Source organism: Oncorhynchus mykiss, chromosome 20, assembly GCF_013265735.2.
Source record: "Oncorhynchus mykiss isolate Arlee chromosome 20, USDA_OmykA_1.1, whole genome shotgun sequence".
NCBI lineage: Eukaryota > Metazoa > Chordata > Actinopteri > Salmoniformes > Salmonidae > Oncorhynchus > Oncorhynchus mykiss.
The window spans coordinates 17,204,868-17,223,994 of record NC_048584.1 but is presented as its reverse complement, the minus strand read 5'-3'; the positions used below and the strand labels follow the sequence as shown (position 1 = coordinate 17,223,994).

The following is a 19,127-nucleotide window of genomic DNA, read 5'->3' as shown; positions in this document are numbered from 1 at the left end:
AGTTTTCAAACCCTGCCACATCTGACGAGAGTCAGAGCCGGTGTAGTAGGATTCAATCTTAATCCTGTATTGATGCTTTGCTTGTTTGATTGTTCGTCTGAGGGCATAGTAGAATTTATTATAAGCGTCCGGATTAGTGTCACGCTACTTGAAAGCGATAGCTCTAGCCTTTAGCTCGATGTGGATGTTGCCTGTAATCCATGGCTTCTGGTTGGGCTATGTATGCACGGTCACTGTGGGGACGACGTTGTCGATGCACTTATTGATGAAACCGACGACTGAGGTGGTGTACTCCTCAATGCCATTGGATGAATCCGGGAACATATTTCAGTCTGTGCTAGCAAAACAGTCTTGCATCCATGTCATCTGACCACTTCCGAATTGAGCCAGTTATTGGTACTTTCTGCTTTAGTTTTTGCTTGTAAGCAGGAATGAGGAGGATCGAATTATGGTCAGATTTGCCAAATGGAGGGCAGGGGCGAGTTTTGGATGCATCGCTGTGTCTAGAGTTTTTTTCCTCTGGTTGCACATGTGACATGCTGGTAGAAATGAGGTAAAAGAGATTTAAGTTTGCCTGCATCAAAGTCCACGGCCACTAGGAGCGCCGCTTCTGGATGAGCATTTTCTTGTTTGTTTATGGCCTTATACAGTTGGTTGAGTGCGGTCTTAGTGCCAGCATTGGTTTGTGGTGGTAAATAGACGGCTACGAATAATATAAATGAGAACTCTCTTGGTAGATAGTGTGCTCTACAGCTTATCATGAGGTACTCTACATCAGATGAGCAATACCTCAAGACTTCTTTAATATTAGACAACGTGCATCAGCTGTTGTTGACAAATAGACACACATCCCCACCCCTCATCTTACCAGACGTAGCTTCTCTGTTTTGCTGGTCCATGGAAATCCCGCCAGCTCTAGATTATCCGTGTCGTCGTTCAGCCACGACTCAGTGAAACATAAGATATTACAGTTTTTAATGTCCTGTTGGTAGGATAATCTTGATTGTATGTCATAGATTTAATTTTCCAATGATTGCACGTTGGCCAATAGAACGGATGGCAGTGGGTGTTTACTCACTCGCCTACAAATTCTCTGAAGGCAGCCTGACCTCTGCCTCCTTTTTCTTTGTCTTTTGTTCACGCAAATGATGGGGATTTGGGCCTGTTCCCGAGAAAGCAGTATATAATTCGGACTTGTTCAAGGAAAAAGCTTCTTCCAGTTCGAGGTGAGTAATCGCTGTTCTGATGTCCAGAAGTTATTTTCAGACATAATAGACGGTACCAGCAACAATAAGTAAAAAAGGAAGTTACAAACACACACACAAAAAAAAAAATAGCACAGTTGGTTAGGAGCATGTAAAATGTCAGCCATCCTCTCCGGCGCCATTCTACATCACATGCGCACTACGCACAGGGAGCAGCAACAACGTCATCTAAAAACATGGCAAACATTGGATGAAGATAACATTTCAATATCTTTGGCTGTGAGTGATTGGGGAAAAAATCGTCCTCATCAACAATTATTTGAATAGCTCAATGGATGTTTTGTGCAAAGATGATGACAGGGACAAAGTGGAGTCGCAACTCAATGGCTCAGACACAAGACAAATGTGGCTGGGACTCCAGACAATCATATATATAAAGGGTAAGCCAGCCATGTCACGGACACCGATGCCTTGCTCCCGGACAATTAAACACCTTCTTCGCCCACTTCGAGGAAAACCCAGAGCATGTGCAGACCAGCTGGCTGAAGTGTTTATGGACATATTCAATCTCTCCCTATTCCAGTCTGCTTCAAGATATCCACCATTGCTCCTGTACGTACCAAAGAAAGTGAAGGTAACTGAATTAAAATGACTATCGGCCCGTAGCATACACTTCTGTCATCATGAAGTGCTTTGAGAGGCTAGTTTAGGATCATATCGCCTCCACCTTAGCAGACACCCTAGACCACTTGTGTCAAACTCATTCCTCGGGGAGGCCGAGTGTCTGCGGGTTTTCGCTCCTCCCTTGTACTTGATTGATGAATTAAGGTCATGTATTAGTAAGTAACTCCCCTCACCTGGTTGTTTAAGTCTTAATTAAAAGGAAAAACCAAAAACCAGCAGACATGAGGCCCTTCAAGGAATGTGTTTGACAGCCCTGCCCTAGACCCACTACAATTTGCATACCGCCCCAACAGATCCAGGGATGACGCAACTGCCATCACACTGCACACCACCCTATCCCATCTGGACAAGAGGAATACCTATGTAAGAATGCTGTTCATTGACTACAGCTCAGCCTTCAACATAATAGCGCCGTCCAAGCTCATCACTAAGCTTGTGCCCTGGGTCTGACAACAGTGGTAGACCTGATTACCAACAGCATAGAGAGACAGCATACAGAGAGAAGGAGAGGGCCCTGGCAGAGTGGCGCCAGGAAAATAATCTCTCCTTTTTAAAGATCAACAAATGAAGGATCTGATCCTGGACTTCAGGATCAGCAGAGAGAGCACACCCCCATCCACATCGACAGAGCCGCAGTTGACAGGGTGAAAAGCTTTAAGTTCCTCGGTGTGCACATCCCAGACAACCTGAAGTGGTCCATCCACACAGACAATGTGGTGAAGAAGACACAATAGCACCTCTTCAATCTAAGGAGGCTAAACCTATTACAGGGGCCGAGTCACTGGCTTATTGGTGCTCTTTCATGCCGTCCCTAAGAGGGGTGCGTCAGTGACTCAACCCACTCAAGTGATGTGATCTTCCTGTCTGGGTTGGCGCCCCCCCCCCTGGGTTGTGCCATATGGGAGATCTTTGTGGGCTATACTCGGCCTTGTCTCAGGATGGTAAGTTGGTGGTTGAAGATATCCCTCTAGTGGTGTGCTTTGGCAAAGTGGGTGGGGTTATATCCTTCCTGTTTGGCCCTGTCCGGGGGTATCATCGGAACAGCAGTTTTCAATTCTTTCCACAGATTCTCGATTGGATTCAGGTCTGGACTTTGACTTGGCCATTCTAACACCTGGATATGTTTATTTTTGAACCATTCCATTGTAGATTTTGCTTTATGTTTTGGATCATTGTCTTGTTGGAAGACAAATCTCCATCCCAGTCTCAGGTCTTTTGCAGACTCCATCAGGTTTTCTTCCAGAATGGTCCTGTATTTGGCTCCATCTATCTTCCCATCAATTTTAACCATCTTCCCTGTCCCTGCTGAAGAAAAGCAGGCCCAAACCATGATGCTGCCACCACCATGTTTGACAGTGGGGATGGTGTGTTCAGCTGTGTTGCTTTTACGCCAAACATAACGTTTTGCATTGTTGCCAAAAAGTTCAATTTTGGTTTCATCTGACCAGAGCACCTTCTTCCACATGTTTGGTGTGTCTCCCAGGTGGCTTGTGGCAAACTTTAAACGACACTTTTTATGGATATCTTTAAGAAATGGCTTTCTTCTAGCCACTCTTCCATAAAGGCCAGATTTGTGCAATATACGACTGATTGTTGTCCTATGGACAGAGTCTCCCACCTCAGCTGTAGATCTCTGCAGTTCATCCAGAGTGATCATGGGCCTCTTGGCTGCATCTCTGATCAGTCTTCTCCTTGTATGAGCTGAAAGTTTAGAGGGACGGCCAGGTCTTGGTAGATTTGCAGTGGTCTGATACTCCTTCCATTTCAATATTATCGCTTGCACAGTGCTCCTTGGGATGTTTAAAGCTTGGGAAATCTTTTTGTATCCAAATCCGGCTTTAAACTTCTTCACAACAGTATCTCGGACCTGCCTGGTGTGTTCCTTGTTCTTCATGATGCTCTCTGCGCTTTTAACGGACCTCTGAGACTATCACAGTGCAGGTGCATTTATACGGAGACTTGATTACACACAGGTGGATTGTATTTATCATCATTAGTCATTTAGGTCAACATTGGATCATTCAGAGATCCTCACTGAACTTCTGGAGAGAGTTTGCTGCACTGAAAGTAAAGGGGCTGAATAATTTTGCACTCCCAATTTTTCAGTTTTTGATTTGTTAAAAAAGTTTGAAATATTCAATAAATGTCGTTCCACTTCATGATTGTGTCCCACTTGTTGTTGATTCTTCACAAAAAAATACAGTTTTATATCTTTATGTTTGAAGCCTGAAATGTGGCAAAAGGTCGCAAAGTTCAAGGGGGCCGAATACTTTCGCAAGGCACTGTAGATACACATTGCTTATCTATAATATAGGCTACAGAAAACAGCAAAAAACAACACTGAAATAGATTTGAAGCCATATGAGGCAGTATGCATGTGTGTGTGTGCATGCGTATATATGTATTCCCACATGCATGCATATATATGTATTCCCACATGCATGCGTGACTGTGTGTACCAAGTGTGAACAGAAAAGGGTAAGAAGGGAGGCAATGTGGATAGGCAGAGGGTTTCAGAAAGGGGACCGACCTGTGGTGTGTGGACCTGGACCCTATTGGGCTCCACAGTGTAGATATTCACAGCACAGCTAAGACCTGAGACTCACACGGAAAATATCCTGGGGACGAGCCGGAAAGGAGGATTCACACAGGGCTTAATAACACTAAGTATCTGTCTTAACAATGTTTATGATCGTGTTATGCAGTGCCATGCTGGTGTTGTGCACTGGTGTTGTGCACAACATGCTGGAGTTGTGACTATTTAACTATGTTACCCCGTGTTGCGTAGAGTTGTCCCTGAGGATTCGTACACAGTGACCTGCTTCCCGTTCCACACTGTGACTATGTCCTGAACACACAACACCTAAACATCAGATGCCTAATATTCAAAACGTTTATATGGTAGTAATTTAGCAGACGCTCTTATCCAGAGCGACCTACAGTAGTGACTGCATACTTTTTCGTACTGGCCCCTTATAGGAATCTAACCCACAACTGTGGGGTTGCAAGCTCCGTGCTCTACCAACTGAGCCACAGTCATGGTAAGGGCCCGTCGACACCAAGGACAATAATGATAAACTTAACGTAACTATAAAATGTTGGCAAGGATCCACACTAGAGTATTTTTTTATTGTTCTAAAGTACACATCAATCAAGTGATCGACGCATTCTACCGCTCACTGTAGGCTTATTAATGTGGTAACACAGACAATTCAGTGCCTTCAGGGTGTGTTCATTGTTATAGTGACAACAGCAAATTATAATAAAATGCACATGTAATGAAAAATCATATGGAAACTTGTATTTAAAGGTAGAATTTCAACAACAAACGTCATTGCTTGCCTCATTGCTCAAGTGGTTTGCAGGTGATTTCCCTTTTTCTAAAGGTTGTCAATAAGTTAGGATCTTCTATTTCATTGTGCTCTGTCTGTCCTATGCAACCATTTGCAATGCATCAGTACAACAATGTTATCATCACTGGTCAAAGTGATCACACCAACGCACTGCACTCTCTCTCCTTAACTTTCCCCAACAGGTTGTTTGGCCTATGCTGTATTTTACATTCAGCAAGTAAAAATAAATGTCTAACAAGCTAGAGTAGCCTAAAGCTTTTCCTAGAGCCTTTTCCTCAGCCTCCAGTATTTATGCTGCAGTAGTTTATGTGTCGGGGGGCTAGGGTCAGTTTGTTATATCTGGAGTATTTCTCCTGTCCTATTCGGTGTCCTGTGTGAATCTAAGTGTGCGTTCTCTCCTTCTCTCTTTCTTTCTCTCTCTCGGAGGACCTGAGCCCTAGGACCATGCCCCAGGACTACCTGACATGATGACTCCTTGCTGTCCCCAGTCCACCTGACCGTGCTGCTGCTCCAGTTTAAACTGTTCTGCCTTATATTATTCGACCATGCTGGTAATTTATGAACATTTGAACATCTTGGCCATGTTCTGTTGTAATCTCCACCCGGCACAGCCAGAAGAGGACTGGCCACCCCACATAGCCTGGTTCCTCTCTAGGTTTCTTCCTAGGTTTTGGCCTTTCTAGGGAGTTTTTCCTAGCCACCGTGCTTCTACACCTGCATTGCTTGCTGTTTGGGGTTTTAGGCTGGGTTTCTGTACAGCACTTTGAGATATCAGCTGATGTACGAAGGGCTATATAAATACATTTGATTTGATTTAGAACTTGACGAGAAGAGGAATAGTGTAGGCTTGTGTAGTCTATAGCCTACTAGGCACAGGAACAGCTGGAAGAGAGAGGCTAGAGATATGCAGCCAAAGTAAGAAGCTAAAAATTAGCTAAATCTTAGGCCATTCATTATCTAAATATTAGGGCTATACATATTTACCTGACAAAGTGCAAGAATAAAAGTAATCAGATTATGAAATGCCACATGCACTGTGTATTCCCCCAGGCTGCGCACTGCAGTCCCCGGGCTCCCCTATTGATTAGGCCTACGTTTTGACTTAGGCTACAAATACACAACGCAATGAGGAATTCTATTATTGTTTTCAAGTGAGTACACAATTATTGTGTAGGCTGTAAACTGCAGCGAATAACTGCAAAAACACCCTTAGTTTTGAAAGTATGTTTCATTCCAAAATAACTGCCTCGGCTTGATTATGCAACCACTTGGATCATTTATGGGTCTATTCTCAACCGTTTAAAAGGTCCAGAAAGGTACATTAACAGGCCACTCATATGGTGTTTTTTGTCAGAAAACTGTACCATATGAAGATATGGGCATCTTCTGATACTGAGATGCACTGTCTGTTGTGGATCATTAGTCTCCCAAGTCGTCCTATAATTAATGTGGCCACCAATATGCTCACATGCCCAGTAATTCAGGAAAGCTTGTAACGGTTTTGACTTGAGGTTATTTTTTTTATAGGGGTGCCAGGTAGGTTGTGCCTACCAGAGAAAACATTGGTTTCTCCTTTTAGTTTGGGAGGGAATGAGTCCCATCTGGTCCGTCAAGTCTACACCATTACAAAGGACTTATGTAAACGTCAGAAGGGAAATCAACTTTTCACAAACCCTTAAAACATTGAAAGAACTTCAAAAACAACTATTCTTTTGCGTGGGTTGTATTAGCAACATCAATGGATTACACACACATAATAATATAACACAATGAGTTCTGGTTCCTCCAGAAATGTCCTGTACCTCGGGCCTAAAAAGAGTCCAGCCCGGTAAAGGAGTTCAGTGAACTCAAGTGACTTTTGTCACGCAATGTTTGTCCGTTCATCCCGTGTAGCGTAAACCCAGTATTAAATCATACAATCAATATAACAATTTTACCACAGAACTTTAAAGCGTATCTGCTCTTACTAATTCCTCAACTACATCTAACTACATAAATCATCACCGTATACATCATATCAAAACAAATGAAATACCGTATACAAAAAAGGTGGTAGTCAGTCGGTCAGTCAGACAATCCAATCCGCCAACAGATCTCCAGCGGAGAAAGGCCACGAAGAATAGAGAGGAGTAGTCCACGGACGCAAAGAGTGGATCCGATCCTGGGTAAACTCTCAGGCTACAAAACACACGTTTAACAGCAACAAAACAACCGGAATAGAGAAGCTTCGGGAACACATCCTCAGTCACGTCTCCATCACAAACGCCACTTTTGCGCAGCTGATGCTGGCTATTTAATTGGGAATTAAAGGGAAAGCACCCTATTGGAAGGAGAAGCACTGAGACGGCTCAAAATAATTCAGGGCCGTCACACACCCCCTCCCCTGGAAAAAGCCGACCATTGCCCTGGAAGGCACATCTTGTTCGGGGAAACCGAGAAAGGTCTCCTCATCACTTTCCTCTACAAAAATTTTCATGACTTTTTGGAGCTCACGCTCCTCAGCTGAGGGGTCACAGGCCTTAAGGTGTGAGACTTCTGGGTCTGGGAATCCGAGAAAAGTCTCCTCACTTTCCTCTTCAAAGATATCCAAGATCTTGCGGCGCTCAATCGCCTCCAATTCCTCAGCCGAGGGGTAACAGGCCTTAAGGCGTGAGACATGGACAACGCGCATATCTTCACCTGTGTCCTCTTTCACCACTCGGTAGTTCAAAGGGCCCATCTGCTCCACAATCCTATATGGTCCTTGCCATTTAGGAGCGAGCTTGGCAGAGAAGAATTGTTCAGCTTTCGAGTAAGGATGAGAGCGAAGCCACACCCGATCACGAAGCTGAAACTGCATGTCTCGTCTGTTCTTATCATAATTTCTCTTCTGCTTGAGTCGAGCCTGGGTCATGTTCTTTGAGACAAGAGCTCTCAAGTCATGGAGATGGACTACCTGGTCATAGCAAGCAGCGTCTGGAGTAATCTGGTGGGGCTGTAGCACCATATCCAAGGGTCCTCGGAGGGGACGACTTAGGTTCAGCTCTGCAGGTGTGACTCCAGTGGACTCTTGCACAGCAGAATTCAGGGCAAATCGAAACTCGTGAAGGTGCTTGTCCCAGTGTTTGTGCTGGGTCCCTACATAGGAAGCAATCATTGTCTTCAAGGTTCGATTTACTCTCTCAGTGAGATTGGTCTGTGGGTGATAGGCCGTGGTCAACTTCTGTCTCAGGTTCCATCTTTGGCAGGTCTCCTCAAAGAGATCAGAGACAAATTGGGAACCTCGATCAGACAGGATGTAATCAGGCACTCCCCAGCGAGTCAGGATCTCTTTCGTAAGGATGTTAGAGACGGTCCTTGCTGTGGCCTGACGCAGGGAAAAGAGTTCCACCCACTTTGAATAATAATCAACAAACACAAGCATGTACACATTCTGATTGGAGCTTCTAGGAAATGGACCCATCAAATCCACTCCTAGCATTTCCCAAGGTCGGGTAACCACCGTTTGCTGCAACTTGCCAGCAGGCTTTCTACCTTCTGGTTTGTACATTTGACAAACCTGACAGTTTCGGATGTGTGACTTCACATCCATGCTCAGATGTGGCCAGTACAGTAACGCTTGCAACCGCTTGTAGGTTTTGAACCTGCCCAAATGACCAGCTAATGGGTCTTCATGGAAATGTTGAAGCAGTTGTAGGCGTAGAGTTTCAGGTATGTACAATTGGTAGAGGGTTCTGTGTGGTAGTTGTACAACACGGTAGACTTTGTCTTCCAGGATGGTCAGCTTTGTGGTAGGATTGACCATCTTTTCTCCATCTTCCAGGATAGTCTGGTACAAAGCCTGTACTTCTGGATCATCCTGTTGGGCTTTCCATATGGTCTCATCAGAGATGGGAAAGTCTGTTTTGGGCGAGTCTCGACTGCTTGACAGGACAGTAGCACATGTAAGATGAGGGCCACCGTTGCCACAAGCAGGAGCTCTGGATAAGGCATCTGGAACAGTGTTGTATTTTCCTTTCCTGTATTCTACTGCAAAGGTGAACTCTTGCAACCGTAGAGCCCATCTTATGAGTCTGGTGCTTGGTTTGTTGGTCTTGAACACCCACACAAGGGAGGAATGGTCAGTGACCACAGTGAAGTGTCTTCCCTCCAGGTAGTACCTCCACTTTTCCAAAGCCCAGACAACTGCAAGGCACTCTTGCTCGGTTGTGGAGTAGTTCCGTTCTGCTCCATTCAATGTCCGACTGGCGAACGCTAGCACTTCTTCAGTGCCAAGTCCAGTCTGTTGGACTAGGACAGCACCAAGTCCAACATCACTTGCATCAGTGTAAACAACAAAAGGGGAATCAAAGTTGGGATGACCTAAAATGGGAGGTGTGACGAGGTGTCGTTTCAGGGTTTCAAAGGATGTCTGGCACTCTGCCGTCCATAGGAATTTCACTCCTTTTCGCTTCAACGCGTTGAGGGGTTCTGCCACCTGGGAGAAGTTCGACACAAACCGATGGTACCATCCAGCCATCCCAAGGAACCGTTGAAGGGCCTTGAGTGTGGTTGGCACAGGAAAATCTTGTACCGCCTTGGTCTTTTCAGGATCCACATGAATGCCGTCGAAAGACACAATATGGCCAAGGAACTTCAGGGAAGTTTGGCAGAAGTTGCTCTTCTTCATATTCACGGTCAGACCAGCTTCTCTTAGCTTGTCCAACACTGCTTGAAGATCTTGAAAGTGTTGTTCTCTGTTCTGGGAGTAGATAATTATATCGTCCAGGTAGACGAAACAGATCTTCCCTTTGAGCTCACCTAACGCAATCTCCATCAGTCTTTGGAAAGTGGCAGGTGCATTCTTTAATCCAAAAGGCATCACCTTAAAGGAAAACAAGCCCTCAGCACAGACAAAAGCAGTCTTGTCCTTGCTTTCCTGGTCCATCTCAACTTGCCAATAACCACTATTGAGGTCAAGGGTAGTGAACACAACAGCGCCAGACAATGACTCCAGGATCTCGTGGATGGTAGGAAAAGGATAGGCATCAGTCTGGGAAACATTGTTGGTCTTCCTATAGTCCACACAAAATCTAAGACCACCAGTCTTTTTTGGGATGAGGACAACAGGAGCAGCCCAAGGAGAGGAGGAACGTTCTATTATATCTTGTGTTAACATATCATTAATGAGTCCCTTTTGGATGATTAGCTTCGCTGGGGACAAACGATATGGCTTTTGCTTGATCGGCATTTCCTGTGTAAGGAATATTTTGTGCTTCAGGAGCCCGGTGCGTCCTAGCCTTGAAGTACATACATCAGCATTATTCTGCAGCTGTTCCAACAGCCTTAACTCCTCTGGATGTTCCAGCTGAGCTCTTCTTACAGCCTGTAAAAGGAGATCGTCAGAAGGATTATCAAGGGTTAGTGGTAACGGAGCAACGGCAGAGAAGACTGCCACATTTGAACCCCAATCATGTAACTTCGTAGCTTCTGATTGGAAGAAATGCTTCTTGCTCGGATTGTATGGAAACCAGTAGCAATTGTGTGCGATATCAATCTGGACACCACTGAAGTACATGAAATCAATTCCCAACACGACAGGAAAAGCAAGGTTCTTGGTTTGTAGGATAACCGAAGGAATCATATAGGAGCGGTTACACAGGCGGAACTCTACCTCACTCCATCCAAGTGGTCGTTTAGCCTCACCATCAGCCAGATAGAGTGGACCTTCTGTCCACGGCTTCAAGTTGTATTGCGGACCTTTAACCTCCTTCCACAGTTTCTCATTGAGCAGTGTGTAGGATGACCCGGTGTCCAGGATGGCTCTTCCTGTCCATGGGCCTATGGACAAGGGTAACACCAGTTGGTGCGGTATGAACTGAAAGGAAGGGGATGTCGATGGGGGGGCGTAGGCAGTGACTCTTGGGATTTCAGCTCTGGTTAAAGCACCCAGAGAAGGATGGTCATTCCTGCGAAGAGAGTTAGGTGTGTTGGCCTGTTGTGATTTGTGGTTTCTGGAAGGGTTTTCGTGATACGGTCTTGGACATGTAGCTGAAGAATGTCCCTTTTGGCTACATCTCCAACAGAACATGAGAGGGGTCATGGCTTGAGACTCTGGCTGTTGTTGATGGTCTGTCTTGGGTAACTGTTTGGGTGTCTGTTTCTTTCTTTGGTCATATTGCTGTTGGCATTCTCTGTCCCTCTCAAACTGCTGTCCCAAGCGAACCAGTCCATCGACAGTGGTGACTCGTTCTCGGAGTTGACTGGCTAGTAGTGGGTTGATGTTCTTCAAAATCAATTTAATGACCTCTTCCTCCTCAATGCCAGGTTTCCACCTTCTGCACAGGGAGTGGTAACCGTATGCAAAGTCACGGATACTCTCTTTCTCTCTTTGCACTCGATTCCTGACTCTGTCTGCCAGCTCATCTGTGTAGTCCTCAGACAGAAATGCAGAGGAAAACTTGGCCTCAAAGTCAGCCCAGGAGGTAGTGGTGAGACGTGCCACATCCCACCAGTCTCGAGCTGTCCCATGCAACACATTCCTCAATGTGGCAAGGAGTTCTTCGTCAGCCAGGGGATTGAGGGCAAGAAAGTCACGACATCTTTCTAGGTACATTAGCGGATCCGGACTGTCATCTTTTTTCCCAAAGGTGGGAAATTGCAATTTAATGGGCATCGCCCCCACATGACGTCTACTCAATTCACCATGAACAAACGAGCTAGGAGGGATTGAGGAAGTAGAGGGGAAGGGCGTTATCGGACAATGAAAATGAACACCAGGATGCATGGTGGATTGCATCCTGCAAGGGGTGGCTGTAGCATGGCCTTGTCTTGGCTCTTCAGAGGTGCCAGCTTGGCCCTCAGTGGTCTGAACAGAAGTGGACACCAGAGAAACTCTGTGTAAGGAGTTGTGCCTAATGGCGGCCATGTCCACAGACACGTCATCCAACATTTTAACACAATTAGAGAGCTCTGTTTGCAAGTGGTCTACAGTGTTAACCATGGGAGAAAAAACAGAATTAACGTCCTTGAGGACCTCAGTGTGATGATGTTGCAGGCGCCATTGGAGAGTGGCCGTGAGTTGGTTTCGTTGGTAGTCAAACTGCCTGTCCATGGCACCAGTAATTTCCCGTCTTCCACTCTCACTGAGCTCTGTCAGCGTGTGGGTTAGAGTGCTCAGTGAGTTTCTGAATTCCATGGCACTCTGTTGTTGCTCTTCCCTCAGACATTTGAATTTATGGTGGATAAGAGTTTGGAGATGTTGTTGAGTCCGACGAATATCAAGGATGTCACCTTGAAGTTGTAAGACTACAACCTCTGGAGATAAACCAGACAATGGAAGAAGGTTGGGTGTCAGAGGGAGGGCTAGCTCAGTACTTCCACACAGATCCATGTCAATAAGTGAGTAACTGGTTAGACCTCCTGTGGCCTGTGGTTCAGACCGAGCATTCAGATTCCCAGGGCTCTGGCCCAAATCAACTCCAGTATCTCCATTCACATTATGATTTGTATTGTCAGCTTGATGGTCAGAATGGCCCTGTATATTTCCATTGACAGGTATGAAATGGATGAGCACATTATCTTGGGGTGAATCCATTGTTTTAATTCCACACAAAATATTTGCTTTGGTTAGTTCTCAATGTTGAGCTGTCCCATCTGGGGTGCCATTTTTTATGTAACGGTTTTGACTTGAGGTTATTTTTTTTATAGGGGTGCCAGGTAGGTTGTGCCTACCAGAGAAAACATTGGTTTCTCCTTTTAGTTTGGGAGGGAATGAGTCCCATCTGGTCCGTCAAGTCTACACCATTACAAAGGACTTATGTAAACGTCAGAAGGGAAATCAACTTTTCACAAACCCTTAAAACATTGAAAGAACTTCAAAAACAACTATTCTTTTGCGTGGGTTGTATTAGCAACATCAATGGATTACACACACATAATAATATAACACAATGAGTTCTGGTTCCTCCAGAAATGTCCTGTACCTCGGGCCTAAAAAGAGTCCAGCCCGGTAAAGGAGTTCAGTGAACTCAAGTGACTTTTGTCACGCAATGTTTGTCCGTTCATCCCGTGTAGCGTAAACCCAGTATTAAATCATACAATCAATATAACAATTTTACCACAGAACTTTAAAGCGTATCTGCTCTTACTAATTCCTCAACTACATCTAACTACATAAATCATCACCGTATACATCATATCAAAACAAATGAAATACCGTATACAAAAAAGGTGGTAGTCAGTCGGTCAGTCAGACAATCCAATCCGCCAACAGATCTCCAGCGGAGAAAGGCCACGAAGAATAGAGAGGAGTAGTCCACGGACGCAAAGAGTGGATCCGATCCTGGGTAAACTCTCAGGCTACAAAACACACGTTTAACAGCAACAAAACAACCGGAATAGAGAAGCTTCGGGAACACATCCTCAGTCACGTCTCCATCACAAACGCCACTTTTGCGCAGCTGATGCTGGCTATTTAATTGGGAATTAAAGGGAAAGCACCCTATTGGAAGGAGAAGCACTGAGACGGCTCAAAATAATTCAGGGCCGTCACAAGCTCAGTGTGCTTTGCCCCATCTCCTCTCCCCTCCGGGCGACTATTCCTCACACACCTAGAACGCTTCAATAGAACGGGTGTTTGATTGGTTGATGACATTGTATCGTTGGGGGGAAATCGCTCTGAAAGTGATCCCAACGATAGCTATCGTTATATTCTCCATTGTTTTTTTAGTTATCGTTGTAGTGTATACCCTGCTGTTCACTTGAATTAGAACAACTTCTACTTTTTTATCGATATACTTATTGTTATAGTTATCGTCTTTGGTGTGTATGGACCTTAAGAGATGACCACTCAACACACCTCACATACGCATACCTGCTTGTTTGAGATGGACACAGTTCAAGTGTCATATATTGGTTACCTTGGTGAAGGGACACATTTATGGGCTGGTTACCTAGTGTAACGAGACACATTTTGGGGTTGGTTACCTTGGTTATGCAGACACCCTTGATGTGCATGTCTGAGCACAGGGTGAGATGGGAGTTGGTGCTGAACATGGTGAGGCTGAGCTGCACAGCATGGTGAGGCTGAGCTGCACAGCAGGTGGCAGCTGCTGCACAGCTGCCCCCTGCTGGCCGAAATGCAGTGCTCACAGAGAATCAGCACTGTGATCACACTGTTGGCAGCCAGCAGGCTCAGGTTGGAGCCCCATTGGAAACTCCACAAGACAATTGTAATCAATCAGACAACACATTATCGTAAAACTTAAACAACATAGTCACTAATATAACTGCACTGTGTCGTGGTAATTTCCTGTTTTACTAAGTGAAAGGAGAGTTTACAAACCACACACAAGTCAGAGTTATACTTTAAACTTCATCTTTTAATAATATGAGCTTCACCATAGCCCCTTGACTCTCAGATCAATTCAGTGTCTATAAATGAATTCTGAGTGTCAACATAATGGCAACTGAGATCTTTTATAGCAAAGATCCACCTCTCCCAACTCACAATGATGAACCACAGGTCTTAGGAAAACTGCACAAAGGAAGACTTTTACTTGAGAGAGGAGTATCCCATAGCCAGACAGCATTAGCTATAAATTATCGTTCAGTTTGCTCTCCTAAACAAAGTTCTTATCTCGTTCTTGGTACAACATAGTACCAAAACATTACCTCATCCAAAAGCATATATCAATTGTCAATTCTAGATACTTCCATCTCAAATACAACCCCTCCTGGACAAGCTCACGGAGAGGAGAGTGAGCCTCTAGGTCAAGATAAGGGCAATCAGAGGGGACATACAATGGTTCCAGACACTGCCATACTCTTCCCCCAAATGGGAAAAGTAGGGAGTGACGAGCACACAGACATTGTGGAGCCAAGAGATAATTGGTTCCCCCTCAATCATCCCTTCACATGGTTTAAAAGATACGTTCACATATGAAGACAAGCCTGACCTCTCCTCTCTCTGGGCCCCAAGTGACTTTTTCCCACATAAGCATATTTATGAAAGTAGATAAAACGTCTTATTTATCAATGTTACCTAACTAATTCTGATTCTGCTACGACAACTGTCTATGGGAATGGTAATAGTTTTGTGATCACAATCAGTGAAATCAAATGTTTTAGGCCAGGTGTGACAAATGAAAAAACGCATTGTAAATTAATTGTGATAGGATCTGTCTAAACAAGGTGATGGATGAGGATATAATACACTGTCTCTGTTGTGGCCAAGAGTCAAAACAGTATAATGTAGTGTAACACGGTTATATTGGTGATTCACCTTGCCACTTTATTGTTAAGCCAATGGGTTTTTGGTTTTAGTTTTGTCTTGCCTTCACCTTCTCAACATGGCATCTTTTTGGCTGGTTTGCTTGGCTTGCTTACGAGGATGGTTAAGTTAGAATCATCCCATTGAACAAGCACCAAACCAGAGTGTATGAGTGCAGAGATGGATGGTGAGCTGTGCATTGCATCACGTGCAATTTTGTGCCGTTTCTATCAGAATAAATTTCCATGACTGGTGCTACAAATTGAAGTCCGTGTCGATGACTGCACACAATGCAAGAAGAGTACTGTTACAGTAGCACTGCAGTAAAGTGGTGTACCTGGATCTAGGTGACAATGCCCTCAATCTCCATGGGTGTCTGTAGTTTCTACTGGGCCTGGGCCTTCTCTTGGTGTTTGGCTGGCTCACCATTCTCCACAGAGCTATACGCCCCCTGTTGGTACTTGCAGCTAGGATCTCTGAGAAGACGCAAGGGAGAACGACTATAGGGCTGTGACGTTAAATGGATAACCATGACATTGATAGTTTTGGATGAAAACCATCATGAAAATAAAAACCTTCAAAAGCCTTTTTACATTTTTTATAAAATGTTTTATCTACTTAATTTTAATGTAGATGTACTTTACCCATAGCGGCAGTGTTAACTATTTATTATATGGTATTGTTTTGCTAACTTAATCTGTCGATTAAACTGTAATCCGTTATATGTGTGAATAGGAGAGAAGCTTTGAAGGCAAATTCAGTTCATTGAGGGGGGGTGGGGTGAAAAGTGGGAACCGGGGGTACCTGTAGATCCGATAACCCTTCACCTCTGGCCTTTTTCATTATTACAGTAGATTGGAGGACTGAGGTGAAAAATATGTCTTTTTTTGGTTTAATTTCCGTTTCAAACCTAACGACAATGGAGAACCAGATGACTTGGACCAGCCTGTTTGCAGAATATGCACAAAAACCATAGGCTACCTACTAATAATTCCAGCACCACAAACAAGACATAAGTAAATGGCGAGCACTGACACTGGTGAGCGTGCATATTCACTGTCATTATCATTGGGTCATTGGCCTCTTGAAAGTCATATAAAAAAAGATTCTGCTAATCTCTCGGGTCATATAAAGTGTTGTAGAAGTGTATGAAATGTTTTTATAAAAGGCCACATTTTTCCCGTGCAAAGCAAAAGAAACATAGGCCTATCTGATATAGCCTAGCCTAAGCCTACTCCACCTCGCGCTGCATTGAACAGTCTTTTTTTGACAAAAGTGATTTGAGTTCAATTATTATCCTAAATTATGACTATCCAATTTACTAATAACATTAGGAATAGTCAGTTATCTTACATAAGTCTGCAAATGTGATGACGCTTGGAATGCTTTATATTTTTTTATGGTGAAAATTAGCTTCTCCAAACTTGAGACTCAGGATTTGCTGGCAAGAATTTGATTTATTTTACCTTTATTTAACTAGGCAAGTCAGCTAAGAACAAATTCTTATTTTCAATGATGGCGTAGGAACAGTGGGTTACTGCTTTGTTCAGGGGCAGAACAACAGAATTTTACCTTGTCAACTCGGGGATTCAATCTTGCAACCTTTCGGTTACTAGTCCAAAGCTCTAACCACTAGATAACACAAACAGATCTGGGACTAGGCTAGTGACTGTATACACAGTGTAATAGTAATCCATTTAACATAAGTCTACCATAGCACTCAATTAGCACACATTTTCACAACACCAGTAAAGTTCAGTTTAGTCTTAGGCTCTCATCCAGAGAGAGAACATAGTTGTCATCCCTATCCAAGTCCCAGAGCCTACAACACAACGTATGTCAGCGCAGCATTGAGTGTGTGTGTCTGACCTGTTCCCCTGTAGCTGTGATGAGAGGCCTGTCTCTGTTGAAACGATATCTGCGCTTCGGCCACTCTTTCCGCTCAGCTTCACCTGTGACAACAGAACACATAAACACAAAATCACACTTGAATTGACTGTGCCACTGTAATCTGTGTACGTGACCAATACAATTTTATTTAAATTGACTGTGACACTGTACCTTCATGAGCTCCGGGGCTCCCCCCTCAGGTCCCAGAGTGTACTGCGACATCAAAAGGGTTTTCATGATTTCTAGGATGTCTCTACTCTTCAGATAGAAGAGCTTCTGGATGGAGCCGTCCACACTGAGCACTGGGCTACTCCTGCCACACTCATTCACACAGTGTACCTTTTCTTGAAATTACAAGATTATGTTATAATACTGTCATTGCATCATCTGGTTGCTTTATGCAACAGAATAGGGGGTTCTTAGAACTATATTATGTCTGTGTGAACGGAGAGTGGGCATCTGGGGCTTAATGCTGACAGTAGATTTACGATACCTTGGGTGATGAACCTAACAAGTCACATTCCATTCATGTGAGGGAGGTTGCTCCGGTTTGACTGGAATGTACCAGGGAGAGATGGCTTGGGTATGGATAATGAAAGGAACCTTGTTTTGGGGGCCAGACCCTGGTTTCTACACAATGAGAACAGTCTTTACAGCAGATAATTAATCAATGTTATTAATAAAGAAAAATCCTGATTGGTGATTGACCTTGTCTCTAATCATTATTAATTTGTATTTCCACGACAGGACACGGAGTCACAGAGTCAATACACACTCACCAAGGCAAGCAGTGACAGTGCTGCTTTAATTTCGCTTCATTACACCAGGCAGCGCACCAAACCTAAACACACACTAACCGTTGAGGGCTTGTTTCAGGGGAATATCTCAGACATGCATGCACGTACACATTCAAACACACACACACACGTAAGGGAACAACGCAGGTAAAAACACACAGTTTTCTAACTTCCCAGCTTTCCTCCAGTTGAACATGTCCAGGGCACTCTCGTCCCCACCCACTGCCGCCCGCATCGCCACATCTCTGGAACCAACCACGACCAGTCAGCATCATACACTGGGACAGGAGCTTAGTAGGATGGTTTCCAAAGTATACATTGTCACTCTGATCCTAACCTGAATCTCAGATCTGTTTATGCGGTCTTGCCAAACAATAATCATATGAGATGGCAAAATAGCTAAGGTCTTTCAAATGTTATTCAAATTAAATCAAATTGTATTAGTCACATGCACTGAATACAACAGTGAAATGCTTACTTATGAGCCCCTAACCAACAACGTAGTTTAAAAATATATATAAACACTATAAAAATAAATAAAAAATCGAAATAATAATACAAAAATTACAGATAAAAATAAGAAATACAATTAACAAGTAATTAATGAGCAGCAGTAAAATAACAATAGCGAGACTATATACAGGGGGGGTACCGGTACAGAGTCAATGTAAGGGGGCACCGGTTAGTTGATGTACAAGTGGGTAGTTATTAAATTGACTATGCATAGATGATAACAACAGAGTAAGTAGCATGTCACTTATGTGTTGCATCAAGTGACTTGATCAGATAACCAAGCAACATAATAGCTACTGCTGCTGCTAAGCAAGTTAGCTAGAAACTGCTGGAATGATGTTCCTGACAACTGTAGCTAGCTAGCGACGTTAACTTAACTAACACAAACAGACCTGGCTGTTCAAAATGGTCCTATGGTTATTTGTGAGCGTTATGTGGATTACTGGACAAAACT

At 44.0% G+C, this 19,127-nt stretch overlaps 1 long non-coding RNA gene across 2 annotated transcripts; it reads right to left on the bottom strand.

The window, feature by feature from the left end:
* Nucleotides 1-4,130: 4,130 nt before the first annotated feature.
* LOC118942040 lies at nucleotides 4,131-18,709 on the bottom strand. Of its 2 annotated transcripts, XR_005037940.1 has the most exons (4): nucleotides 17,535-18,709; nucleotides 17,343-17,425; nucleotides 4,664-4,737; nucleotides 4,131-4,507 (listed from the first exon to the last, which is right to left on the bottom strand). It is a non-coding gene; the product is annotated as an uncharacterized LOC118942040 (long non-coding RNA). The 2 variants fall into 2 exon arrangements; XR_005037939.1 differs by having other exon boundaries at nucleotides 4,131-4,737.
* Between the last annotated feature and the right edge of the window lie 418 nt (nucleotides 18,710-19,127).